We start from the raw sequence: 12,467 nt of genomic DNA, 5'->3' as shown, positions 1-12,467 counted from the left end.
TTCGCAAGGAAAATTATGCCTGCACTTCAGTCCTAAGGGGTTTTGCTGCCTTTGGCAGTAAAGTTGCCACTCACTCTATGGGAGCATGCAGGTTTTCAATACCCTCTTGCATGACTGCACAGATGTTGCAGCTACACTTCTGCATAATCCCCAACATAACTCATGGGGAGATTGGAATGTTTTCAAAGGACTACGTGAAGCGCTTTTGCTCATTCCCCTCTATATGTAGCACCCCCCCACCCCACCCCGCCATAAAGTACGAATCTGTGTGTCCTCCAGCAGAGAAACATCAGACCCGTCACATTATTCCTCTCAGATGTTTGACCATTTCAACGCAGTGAAGATACAAGAAGAAGTCTGGACTTGGGTAATTGGAACAATCTCGGGTGGGCCAAATGGCCTTTCCTCCTCTTTGACTTGTCTGCAAGTTTGTTTCTCCTAATTAATAGGGAGATAGCGGAGCCCGTGTTTAAAACAAAAATGACAAGAACAGATAACAGTCAGAGTTGCGTCCCAGTCATACGTTTCTCTACGTGTCTCTCTATTGTTCTGGGTTGCACTAGGATGATACCAGAACTGAGAGGTTATACCTAACAGGAAAGATTGAACAGGCTGGGACTCTATTCCCTAGAAAAGAGAAGGCTAAGGGGTTACCTGATAGTAGTCTTTAAAATTATGAAAGGGTTTGATAGGGTAGACGTAGAGAAGATGTTTCCACTTGTGGGGGAGACCAAAACTAGGGGCCATAAATATAAGATAATCGCTAAAAAAATCCAATAGGGAATTCAGAAGAAACTTCTTTACCTAGGGAGTGGTTAGAATGTGGAACTTGCTACCACAAGGAGTAGTTGAGGCAAATAGCATAGATGCATTTAAGGGGAAGCTGGATAAACACATGAGGGAGAAAGGAATAGAAGGATATGCTGATAGGGTTAGATGAAGAGGGGTGGGAGGAGGCTCATGTGGAGCATAAACACTGGCACAGACCAGTTGGCCGAAATGGCCTGTTTCTGTGCTGTAAATTCTATGCAACACAGTTAGTTCTTAGTTTAACAAACAGAGGCTGGTACCTCCCAATGAAGAGAGGCACAGAAAGAGTCAGTAACAGAAATCACAGGTGAAGATTGGAGGCAGCTCTCCCTTACTCTGTTTTATCACTACTATTCCGATAATTGCTCCTCTGAATTTTCCTCCCTCCTTCCTTTTAAGCACTAACTATTCCATCCTATACGTTCTTCTTCCTTCCTGCATCCTCACTGCGTTGAAATCAAGACTAATTTCACTGATTCGTACCTGTTAACTTAATCTTTCCCTGGACCTCAACACTGAGGAACTCCTCCCATCCTTCAGTCTCCCCTTCCTCCCGCAGTCTACTGGCTTTCAGATCTAAAGCTTGGCATCACTACATCTGTTCCCAAAAGGTGCGTAAAGTAGAAGGTTATCTGGTGAAGCACAGAGCGCATTGTGAACCAAGTGGGAACTTGAGAATTTGGAGAGAGGGGGAATTAGGTGTAGAGGGGGAAGGATAGTGAACAGAGAGGAAGAGCTCTAAGAGTCCCGGAATAAAAGGGTAGGTTAATCGGGGTAAGTAAACAGTAAGTAAAGTAATAATAATCGAGTATCTAAAGGGAGTTTAGAAAAAAAAGGTTTCTACATACAATGGACAGGCAGCTGAAACCTTTGCCTGCAATTCCTGCGCCATGTGGGAACTTCAGGACGCTTCATGTGTCCTGGACGGCCACGTGTGCAGGAAATGCCTCCAGTTGCTCGAGCTCAAGCTGAGGGTTTCTGAGCTTGAGGGGCGGCTGGAGTCATTGCAGAGGGTAAGGGAGACTGAAGATTTCCTGGATCATACGTTCCAGGAGGTGGTCACTCCGCAGCCACAGAGAGTTCAGGATAGCAAGTGGGAGCCACCCGAAAGAGTAGGAAGAGGCAGGCAGTACAGGAATCTTCTGGGTGTGTGCCATTCTCAAGCCGGTATTCAGTATTGAATACCAGTGAGGGTGACAACACCTCAAAGGAGTGCAGTCCTGAGCATGGCACCATGGGGCAAAGGACTGCACAGGGGGGCACAGTGAAGTGTAGAAATGCAGTAGTCATAGGGGATTCGATAGTCAGGGGGACAGACAGGCATTTCTGTGACTGTCAATATGAGTCCCGCATGGTGTGTTGCCTCCCTGGTACCACGCTAAAGGACGTCAGGGAGTGGGTGCAGAACATTCAGCAGCTGGAGGGAAACAGCCAGAAGTCGTGGTCCATGTGGGTACCAATGACATAGCAAAGAAAAGGGATGAGGTCCTACGGGTGGAGTTTCAGGAGCTAGGGTTAAACATAGCATAAGAAATAGGAGCAGGAGTAGGCCATATGGCCCCTCGAGCCTGCTCCGCCATTCAATAAGATCATGGCTGATCTTCGACCTCAACTCCACTTTCCTGCCCGATCCCCATAGCTCTTGATTCCCCTGGAGTCCAAAAATCTATCGATCTCAGCCTTGAACATATTCAATGACTCAGCATCCACAGCCGTCTGGGAAAGAGAATTCCAGAGATTCACAACCCTCCAAGTGAAGAAATTCCTCCTCATCTCAGTTTTAAATGGCTGACCCCTTATCCTGCGACTATGCCCCACTATATCTAGACTCTCCAACCAGGGGAAATAACCTCTCAGCATCTACCCTGTCAAGCCCCCTCAGAATCTTATATGTTTCAATGAGATCACCTCTCATTCTTCTAAACTCCAAGGAGTATAGGCCCATTCTACTCAACCTCTCCTCATAGGACAACCCTCTTTTCCCAGGAATCAATCTAGTGAACCTTTGTTGCACTGCTTCTAAAGCAGGTCTATGCGTCATTAGATAAGGAGATCAGAACTGTACACAGTACTCCAGATGAGGTTTCACCAAAACACTGTACAATCGTAATAAGAATTCCTTACTCTTATACTCCAACCCCCTTGCAACAATAGCCAATATGCCATTTGCCTTCCTAATTGCTTGCAGTACCTGCATGCTAACATTTTGTGTTTAGTGTATGAGGTCGCCCAAATCTCTGAACACCAACATTTAATAGTTTCTCACCATTTAAAAAATATTCTGTTTTTCTATTCTTCCTACCAAAGCGAATAACCTCACATTTCCCCACATTATACTCCATCTGGCATCTTCTTGCCCACTCACTTAACCTATCTATATCCCTTTGCAGTCTCTTTGCATCTTCCTCACAGCTTACTTTCCCACCTAGCTTAGTATCGTCAGCAAACTTGGAGACATTACACTCGGTCCCTTCATCTAAGTCATTAATATAGATTGTAAGTAGCTGAGGCCCAAGCACCAATCCTTGCAACACCCACTAGTTACAGCCTGCCAACCTGAGAATGACCCGTTTATCCCTACTCTCTGTTTTCTGTCTGTTAACCAATCCTCTATCCATGCTAATATGTTACCCCAACCCTATGAGCCCTTATCTTGTATAACAATCTTTTATGTGGCACCTTATCAAATGCCTTTTGAATAACAAATATACCACATCCACTGGTTCCCCTTTATCTACCCTGTTGGTTACATCCTCAAAAAACTCTATTAAATTTGTCAAACACGATTTCCCTTTCATAAAATCATGTTGACTCTGCCTAATCATATTATGATTTTCTAAGTCCCCTGTTACCACTTCTTTAATAATGGATTCCAGCATTTTCTCGACAACTGATGTCAGGCTAACTGGCCTGTAGTTCCCTGTTTTCTCTCTCCCTCCTTTCTTGAATAGCGGGGTTATATTTTCTACCTTCCAATCTGCTGGGACCATTTGAGAATCTAGGGAATTTTGGAAGATCACAACCAATGCATCCACTATCTTTGTAGCCACCTCTTCTGGAACCCTCAGATGTAGGCCATCAGGTCCAGGGGATTTATTTGCTTTTAGTCCCATTAGTTTCTCTAGTACTTTTTCTCTACTGATATTAATTACTTTAAGTTCCTCACTCGTATTAGACCCTTGGTTCCCTAATATTTCTGATATGTTTCTTTTGTCTTCTACTGTGAAGACAGATACAAAATATTTGTTTAACGTCTCTGCCATTTCCTGATTTCCCCATTATAATTTCTCCTGTCTCAGTCTCTAAGGGACCAATGATTACTTTTGCTACTCTCTTCCTTTTTACATACTTGTAGAAGCTCTTACAATCTGTTTTTATATTACTTGCTGGTTTACTTCCATATGCTATTTTCTCCGTTTTTATCAATTTTTGGTCGTCCTTTGCTGGTTTCTAAAACTTTCCCAATCCTCAGGCTCACTACTCTTCTTGGCAGCATTATAGGCCTCTTCTTTTAATCTAATACTTGGGAGTTGGGAGTTGGGATGTCTTGTTGAAGTTGTACAGGGCATTGGTGAGGCCACACTTGGAGTACTGTGTACAGTTCTGGTCACCCAATTATAGAAAGGATATTATTAAACTAGAAAGAGTGCAGAAAAGATTTACTAGGATGCTACCAGGACTTGATGGTTTGACTTATAGGGAGAGGTTAGACAGCCCCAGGACATTGCTGCAGGAGTTCCTCAGGGCAGTGTCCTAGGCCCAACCATCTTCAGCTGCTTCATCAATGACCTTCCCTCCATCATAAGGTCAGAAATGGGGATGTTCGCTGATGACTGCACAGTGTTCAGTTCCATTCGCAACCCCTCAAATAATGAAGCAGTCCGAGCCCGCATGCAGCAAGACCTGGACAACATCCAGGCTTGGGCTCACAAGTGGCAAGTAACATTCGCGCCAGATAAGTGCCAGGCAATGACCATCTCCAACAAGAGAGAGTCTAACCACCTCCCCTTGACATTCAACGGCATTACCATCGCCGAATCCCCCACCATCAACATCCTGGGGGTCACCATTGACCAGAAACTTAACTGGACCAGCCATATAAATACTGTGGCTACGAGAGCAGGTCAGAGGCTGGGTATTCTGCGGCGAGTGTCTCACCTCCTGACTCCCCAAAGCCTTTCCACCATCTACAAGGCACAAGTCAGGAGTATGATGGAATACTCCCCACTTGCCTGGATGAGTGCAGCTCCAACAACACTCAAGAAGCTCGACACCATCCAAGATAAAGCAGCCCGCTTGATTGGCACCCCATCCACCACCCTGAACATTCACTCCCTTCACCACCGGCGCACCGTGGCTGCAGTGTGCACTATCCACAGGATGCACTGCAGCAACTCGCCAAGGCTTCTCCGACAGCACCTCCCAAACCCGCGACCTCTACCACCTAGAAGGACAAGAGCAGCAGGCACATAGGAACAACACGACCTGCACGTTCCCCTCCAAGTCACACACCATCCCGACTTGGAAATTTATCGCCGTTCCTTCATTGTCGCTGGGTCAAAATCCTGGAACTCCCTTCCTAACAGCACTGTGGGAGAACCTTCACCACACGGACTGCAGCGGTTCAAGAAGGCGGCTCACCACCACCTTCTCAAGGGCAATTAGGGATGGGCAATAAATGCCGGCCTCGCCAGCGACGCCCACATCCCGTGAACGAATAAAAAAAAAAGACTGGGACTTTTTTCCCTGGAGAGTAGGAGGTTAAGGGGTGATCTTATACAAGTCTATAAAATAATGAGGGGCATAGATAAGGTCGATAGTCAAAATCTTTTCCCAAAGGTAGGGGAGTCTATAACGAGGGGGCATAGATTTAAGGTGAGAGGGGAGAGATACAAAAGGGTCCAGAGGGGCAATTTTTTCACTCAAAGGGTGGTGAGTGTCTGGAACGAGCTGCCAGAGGCAGTAGTAAAGGCGGGTATAATTTTATCTTTTAAAAAGCATTTGGACAGTTACATGGGTAAGATGGGTATAGAGGGATATGGGCCAAGTGCAGGAAATTGGGACTAGCTTAGTGGTATAAACTGGGCGACATGGACATGTTGGGCCGAAGGGCCTGTTTCCATGTTGTAACTTCTATGATTCTATGATTCTATAATACTACCCTTAAATTATTTAGTTAACCACAGATGAATCACTTTTCACATGGAGTTTTTATTTCTCAATGGAATGTATATTCATTGAGAATATTGAAATATTTCTTTAAATGTTTGCCATTGCTTATCTACCATCATACCCTTTAATCTTATTTCCCAATTTATCTTAGCCAACTTGCCCCTCACACCTATGTAATTGGCTTTATTTAAGTTTACGACTCTAGTCACTCTCAAACTCAATGTGAAATTCTATCCTATTATGACCACTCTTCCCCAGAGGATCCTTTACTGTGAGATTACTAATTAACCCTGTCTCATTACACAATACAAGATCTAAAATAGTCTGTTCCCTGGTTGGTTCCATGACATGTTGTTCTAGGAAACTGTCTCAAATGCATTCCATGAACTCATCCTGCAAACTACTTTGGCCAATTTGATTAGCCCAGTCTATATGAAGATTAAAGTCCCCCATGATTACTGCATTACATTTGTTACAAGCTCCTATCATTTCATGATTAATACTCTGTCCAACGCCATAGCTACTATAAGGGGGCCTATAAACTACTCCCACCAGTGTTTTCTGCCCCTTGTTATTTCTTATTTCCACTCATACTGATTCTGCTTCCTGATCCTTCCGAGCCAAGATCCTGTCTCACTACTGCCCTTATGTCACCCAGGCTACACCCCCTCCTTTTCCATTCTGCCTGTCTTTTCGAAACATCAAGTACCCTGGAGTATTTAGTTCCTGACCTTGGTCAACTTGCAACCATGTCTCTGTAATGGCTATTAGGTCAAACCCATTTATCTCTATTTGTACAACTAATTCATCTATCTTGTTACAAATGCTCCGTGTATTCAGATAAAGAGCCTTTAATTTTAACTTTTTACCATTTTTCTCTGCCTTGACCTTATTTGCTGATGCACTATTACTGTTATACTCCCTGTCCTTTCCTGCCACACTTATCTTTACCCAAATCACTGTACTGCTCTATTGCCTTGACTTTTCTCATTAGATTTCTAAAGTTCCCCTCACCTGACCCCTCCCCCCACTTTTTCAGTTTAAAGCCCTATCCACAGCCCTAGTTCTTCAATTCGCCAGGACACTGGTCCCAGCCCAGTTTAAGTGGAGCCCACCCCAATGTAACAGCTCCCTCTTTCCCCAGTACTGGTGCCAGTGTCCCATGAATTGAAACCCCTGTCTCCCACACCACTCTTTCAGCATTTAACTCTCTGATCTGTTTGTCCCTATGCCAATTTGCACATGGCTCAGGTAGTAATCCAGACCTTTGAGGTTCTGCTTATTAATTTAGACCCTAACTCCTCAAACCATCTCAGCAGAACCTCATTCCTAGTTCTACCTATGTCATTGGTTCCTACGTGACTGGATCCTCCCCCTCATGCTCCAAGTTTTTTTCCAGCCGCGAGGAGATATCCTTAACCCTGGTATCGGGCAGGCAACACAGCCTTTGGGACTCTCGGTCGCGGCTGCAGAGAACAGTGTCTATAACCTGACTATACTATCCCCTACCATTATCACATTCCCTTTTACTCCCCCCTACTTGAATGGCCTCCTGTACCACAGTGCCATGGTCAGTTCCCATACAGGTGCCTCGTACCTGTTGGACAAGGTCAAAGGCCGAGGCTCCTCCATCACTGCCACCTGGGTCCCCATACCTGCCTGACTCCCAGTCACATCCTCCTGTCCCTGACCACTGAACGAATGTAACTACTACCTAACCTAAGGGGTGTGACTGCCTCCTGGATCAAAGTGTCCAGATAACTCTCTCCCTCCTGGATGCATCGTAATGTCTGCAGCTCGGACTCCAGCTCAACAATTCTGAGCTGAAGTTCCTTGAGCAGCAGACACTTACAGCTGATGCAGTTGCTCCAGATCTCGCTGGTCTCCACCAACTCCCACGTGCTGCAGTTACGACACACCACCTGCCCTGCCATCCCTATCTAACCTTGTTTTATTTATTTACTTTATTAGAGTTTTTTTATCACAGGACCTCGAAGGTAGTAATCTCTGGATTACTCCCAGTGCCACACACCAGTGAGTACAGAAATAGGAAGATAAGGCAGTTTAATGCATGTCTAGAGACATGGTGCAGTCTTCAGATTCTTGGGGCATTGGAACCAGTTCTGGGGCAGGAGGGACCTGTTCAAGACGGATGGATTGCACCTCAACAGAACTAGGACCAATGTGCTCGCGGGGAAGTTCACTAGTGCTGGGGTGGGGGGGTTAAACTAATTTGGCAGGGGGATAGGCACCAGGATACAGCATTAGAAAGGAGAAACAAGGTGAGAGACAGGTAGCGCTAGAGTAAGAAATAGTACAGTATTAGGTGGGATTAGTCTAAGAGAGAATACGAGAAGGTCTAAGATAGGTTTGCAGTGCATGTGTGTAAACGCACGAAGCGTGGTAAATAAGGTTGGTGAGTCGCAGATGCAAATAGCCACATGGGAATATGATGCAGTGGTGATAACGGAGATCTGGCTCAAAAAAGGGCAAGAGTGGGTACTAAATATTACTGGATGCAAGGTGTTCAGGAAAGATATGGAAGGGAAAAAAGGAGCGGGGTGGCAGTATTGATTAAGGAGAATATTGCAGTGCTGCAGAGAGAGGATGTCCTTGAGTGGTCAAGGCCAGAATCTATTTGGTTAGAGTTAAGAAACAATAGAGGTGTCATTATACTACTGGATGTATTCTATAGGCCACCAATTAGTGGGAAGGATAGAGAGGAGCAAATTTGCATGGAAATTAAAGAGAGGTGCAAGAACTGTAGAGTAGTGATAATGGGGGACTTCAACTATCTTAATATAGACTGGGATAGTAGTAGTGTAAAGGGCAAAGAGGGGGAGGAATTTTTGAAGTGTGTTCAGGAGAACTTTCTTGGTCAGTATGTTTCCGGCCCAACGAGGAAGGAGGCATTGCTGGATCTGGTTCTGGGGAATGAGGTGGGTCAAGTGGAGCAAGTGTCAGTGGAGGAACATTTAGGGAACAGTGATCATAATATCATAAGATTTAGATTAGTTATGGAAAAGAACAAGGAGCAATCTAGAGTTAAAATACTTAATTGGAGGAGGGCCAATTTCAGTGGGTTAAGAACAGATTTGGCCCGGGTAAATCGGAATCAAAGATTGGCAGGCAAAACAGTAAATGAACAATGGGCGGCCTTTAAAGAGGAGATGGTTCAGGTACAATCTAGGTACATTCCCACGAGGGGGAAAGGTAGGGCAACTAAAGCCAGAGCTCCCTGGATGACAAAAACATAGAGAGTAAGACAAAGCAGAAAAAGGGGGTGTATGACAGATGTCAGGTTGATAATACAAGTGAGAACCAGGCTGAATATAGAAAGTACAGAGGGGAAGTCAAAAAGGAAATAAGAAGGGCAAAGAGAGAGTATGAGAATAGACTGGCAGCTAACATAAAAGGGAATCCAAAAGTCTTCTATGAGCATATAAATAGTAAACGAGTAGTAGAGGAGGGGTGGGACCGATTAGAATCCAAAAAGGAGATCTACGCATGGAGGCAGTGGGCATGGCTGAGGTGCTAAATGAGTACTTTGCATCTGTCTTTACCAAGGAAGATGATTCTGCCAAAGTCACAGTAAAAGAGGAGGTAGTTGAGATACTGGATGGGGTAAAAATTGATAATGAGGAGATACTAGAAAGGCTGGCTATGCTTAAAATAGATAAGTCACCTGGTCCGGATGGGATGCATCCTAGGTTGCTGAGAGAAGTAAGGGTGGAAATTGCAGAGGTACTGCCCATAATCTCCCAATCCTCCTTAGATATGGGGGTGGTGCCAGAGGACTGGAAAATTGCAAATGTTACATCCTTGTTCAAAAAAGGGTGTAAGGATAAACCCAGTAACTATTGGCCAGTCAGTTTAACCTCGGTGGTGGGGAAGCTTTTAGAAACAATAATCCGGGATAAAATTAATAGTCACTTGGACAAGTGTGGATTAATAAAGGAAATCCAGCGTGGATTTGTTAAAGGCAAATCGTGTTTAACTAACTTGATTGAGTTTTTTGATGAGGTAACAGAGAGAGTTGATGAGGGCAATGTGGTTGATGTTGTGTATATGGACTTTAAAAAGGCATTTGATAAAGTGCCACATAATAGGCTTGTCAGCAAAATTGAAACCCATCGATTAAAAGAGGAAGTGGCAGCATGGATATGAAATTGGCTAAGTGACAGGAAACAGAGAGTAGTGGTGAATGGTTGCTTTTTGGACTGGAGGAGGGTATTCAGTGGTGTTCCCCAGGAGTCGTTACTAGGACCACTGCTTTTTTTATATATATGTTAATGACTTGGACTTGGGTGTACAGGGCACAGTTTCAAAATTTGCAGATGGCACAAAACTTGGGAGTGTAGTAAACAGTGAGGAGGATAGTAATAGACTTCAAGAGGACATAGACAGACTGGTGGAATGGGCGGACACATGGCAGGTGAAATTTAATGCAAAGAATTGCAAAGTGATACATTATGGCAGGAAGAACGAGGAGAAACAAAAAAAAAAAAATGGTACAATTCTAAAGTGGGTGCAGGAACAGAGAGACCTGGGGGTATATGTGCACAGATCATTGAAGGTGACAGGACGGGTTGAGAAAGCAGTTAAAAAAGCATACGGGATCCTGCGTTTATAAATATAGGCATAGAGTACAAAAGCAAGGAAGTTATATTGAACCTTTATAAAATATTGGTTTGGCCACAACTGGAGTATTGTGTCCAATTCTGGGCACCGCACTTTAGGAAAGATGTGAAGGCCTTAGAGAGAGTGCAGAAAAGATTTACTAGAATGGTTCCAAGGATGAGGGACTTCAGTTACATGGATAGACTGGAGAAGCTGGGGTTGTTCTCCTTAGAAACTAGGTGAGATCATGAGTTGTGAGGAGGATGCAAAGAGGCTTCAAGGCGATTTAGACAAGTTGAGTGAGTGGGCAAATACATGGCAGATGCAGTATAATGTGGATAAATGTGAAGTTATCCACTTCGGAAGGAAAAACAGAAAGGCAGAGTATTATTTAAATGGTGATAGATTGGGGAATGTTCTTGTACACCAGTCACTGAAAGCAAATATGCAGGTGCAGCAAGCAGTTAGGTAGGCAAATGGTATGTTGGCCTTCATTGCAAGAGGATTTGAGTACAGGAGCAAGGATGTCTTACTGCAGTTATACAGGGTCTTGGTGAGACCACACCTGGAGTATTGTGTGCAGTTTTGGTCTTACCTAAGAAAGGATATACTTGCCATAGAGGGAGTGCAGCGAAGGTTCACCAGACTGATTCCTGGGATGGCAGGACTGTCGTATGAGGAGAGATTGGGTCAACTCAGTCTGTATTCACTTGAGTTTAGAAGAATGAGAGGGGATCTCATTGAAACATATAAAATTCTGACAGGACTAGACAGACTGGATGCAGGGAGGATGTTTCCCCTGGCTGGGGGGTCCAGAACGAGGGGTCACAGTCTCAGGATAAGAGGTAGGACATTTAGGATTGAGATAAGGAGAAATTTCTTCACTCAGAGGGTGGTGAACCTGTGGAATTCTCTACCACAGAAGGCTGTGGAGGCCAAGTCACTGAATATATTTAAGAAGGAGCTAGATAGATTTCTAGACACAAAAGGCATCAAGGGGTATGGGGAGAGAGCAGGAATATGGTATTGAGATAGAGGATCAGCCTTGATCATATTGAATGGTGGAGCAGGCTCAAAGGGCCGAATGGCCTACTCCTGCTCCTATTTTCTATGTCTATGTTTCTTAGACCAGAGAAGGTTGAGAGGCAATTTGATAGAAGTGTTCAAAATCATGAAACATACATAGAAACATAGAAAATAGGAGCAAAAGTAGGCCATTCAAAATGATCATGGCTGATCGTCTAACTCAGTAACCTGTTCCCGCTTTTTCCCCATATCCCATTAAGAAATATATCTATCTCCTTCTTGAATACATCTAATGGCTTGGCCTCCGCTGCCTTCTGTGGTAGAGAATTCCACAGGTTCACCACCCTTTAAGCGAAGGGTTTAGATAAAGTAAATAAAGAGAAACTGTTCCCATTGGCAGAGGGGTCGAGAACCAGAGGATACAGATTTAAGGTGATTGGCAAAAGAACCAAAGACAATGTGAGGAAAAACTTTTTTACGCTGTGAGTAATTATGATGTGGAAGGGTGAAAGGGTGGTGGAAGAAAATTCAATTGTGGCTTTCAAAAAGGAATTGGGGAAATATTTGAAGGAAAAAAAAATTATAGGGCTACGGGGAAAGAGCGGGGGAATAGGACTAACTGGATTGCTCTTACAAAGAGCTGGCACGGGCTCGATGAGCCAAATAGCCTCCTTCTGTGCTGTCACGATTCTACGAATCTATCTCTCCTATTCTGTCCAAGTTTACTGGCGTCCTGCACCTTAGGCTTTGGTCCTACCCCTTGGTTTATCAATGTTTTTTTTTGTTGTTGTTGTGAATGACTCATTTTTTTTTTATTGATAAAAAAAGAGGCAGGGGTA

Source organism: Heptranchias perlo, chromosome 11 (genome assembly GCF_035084215.1).
Source record: "Heptranchias perlo isolate sHepPer1 chromosome 11, sHepPer1.hap1, whole genome shotgun sequence".
Taxonomy (NCBI): domain Eukaryota; kingdom Metazoa; phylum Chordata; class Chondrichthyes; order Hexanchiformes; family Hexanchidae; genus Heptranchias; species Heptranchias perlo.
The sequence above is the reverse complement of the archived record's forward strand: the minus strand, read 5'-3'. Positions refer to the sequence as shown.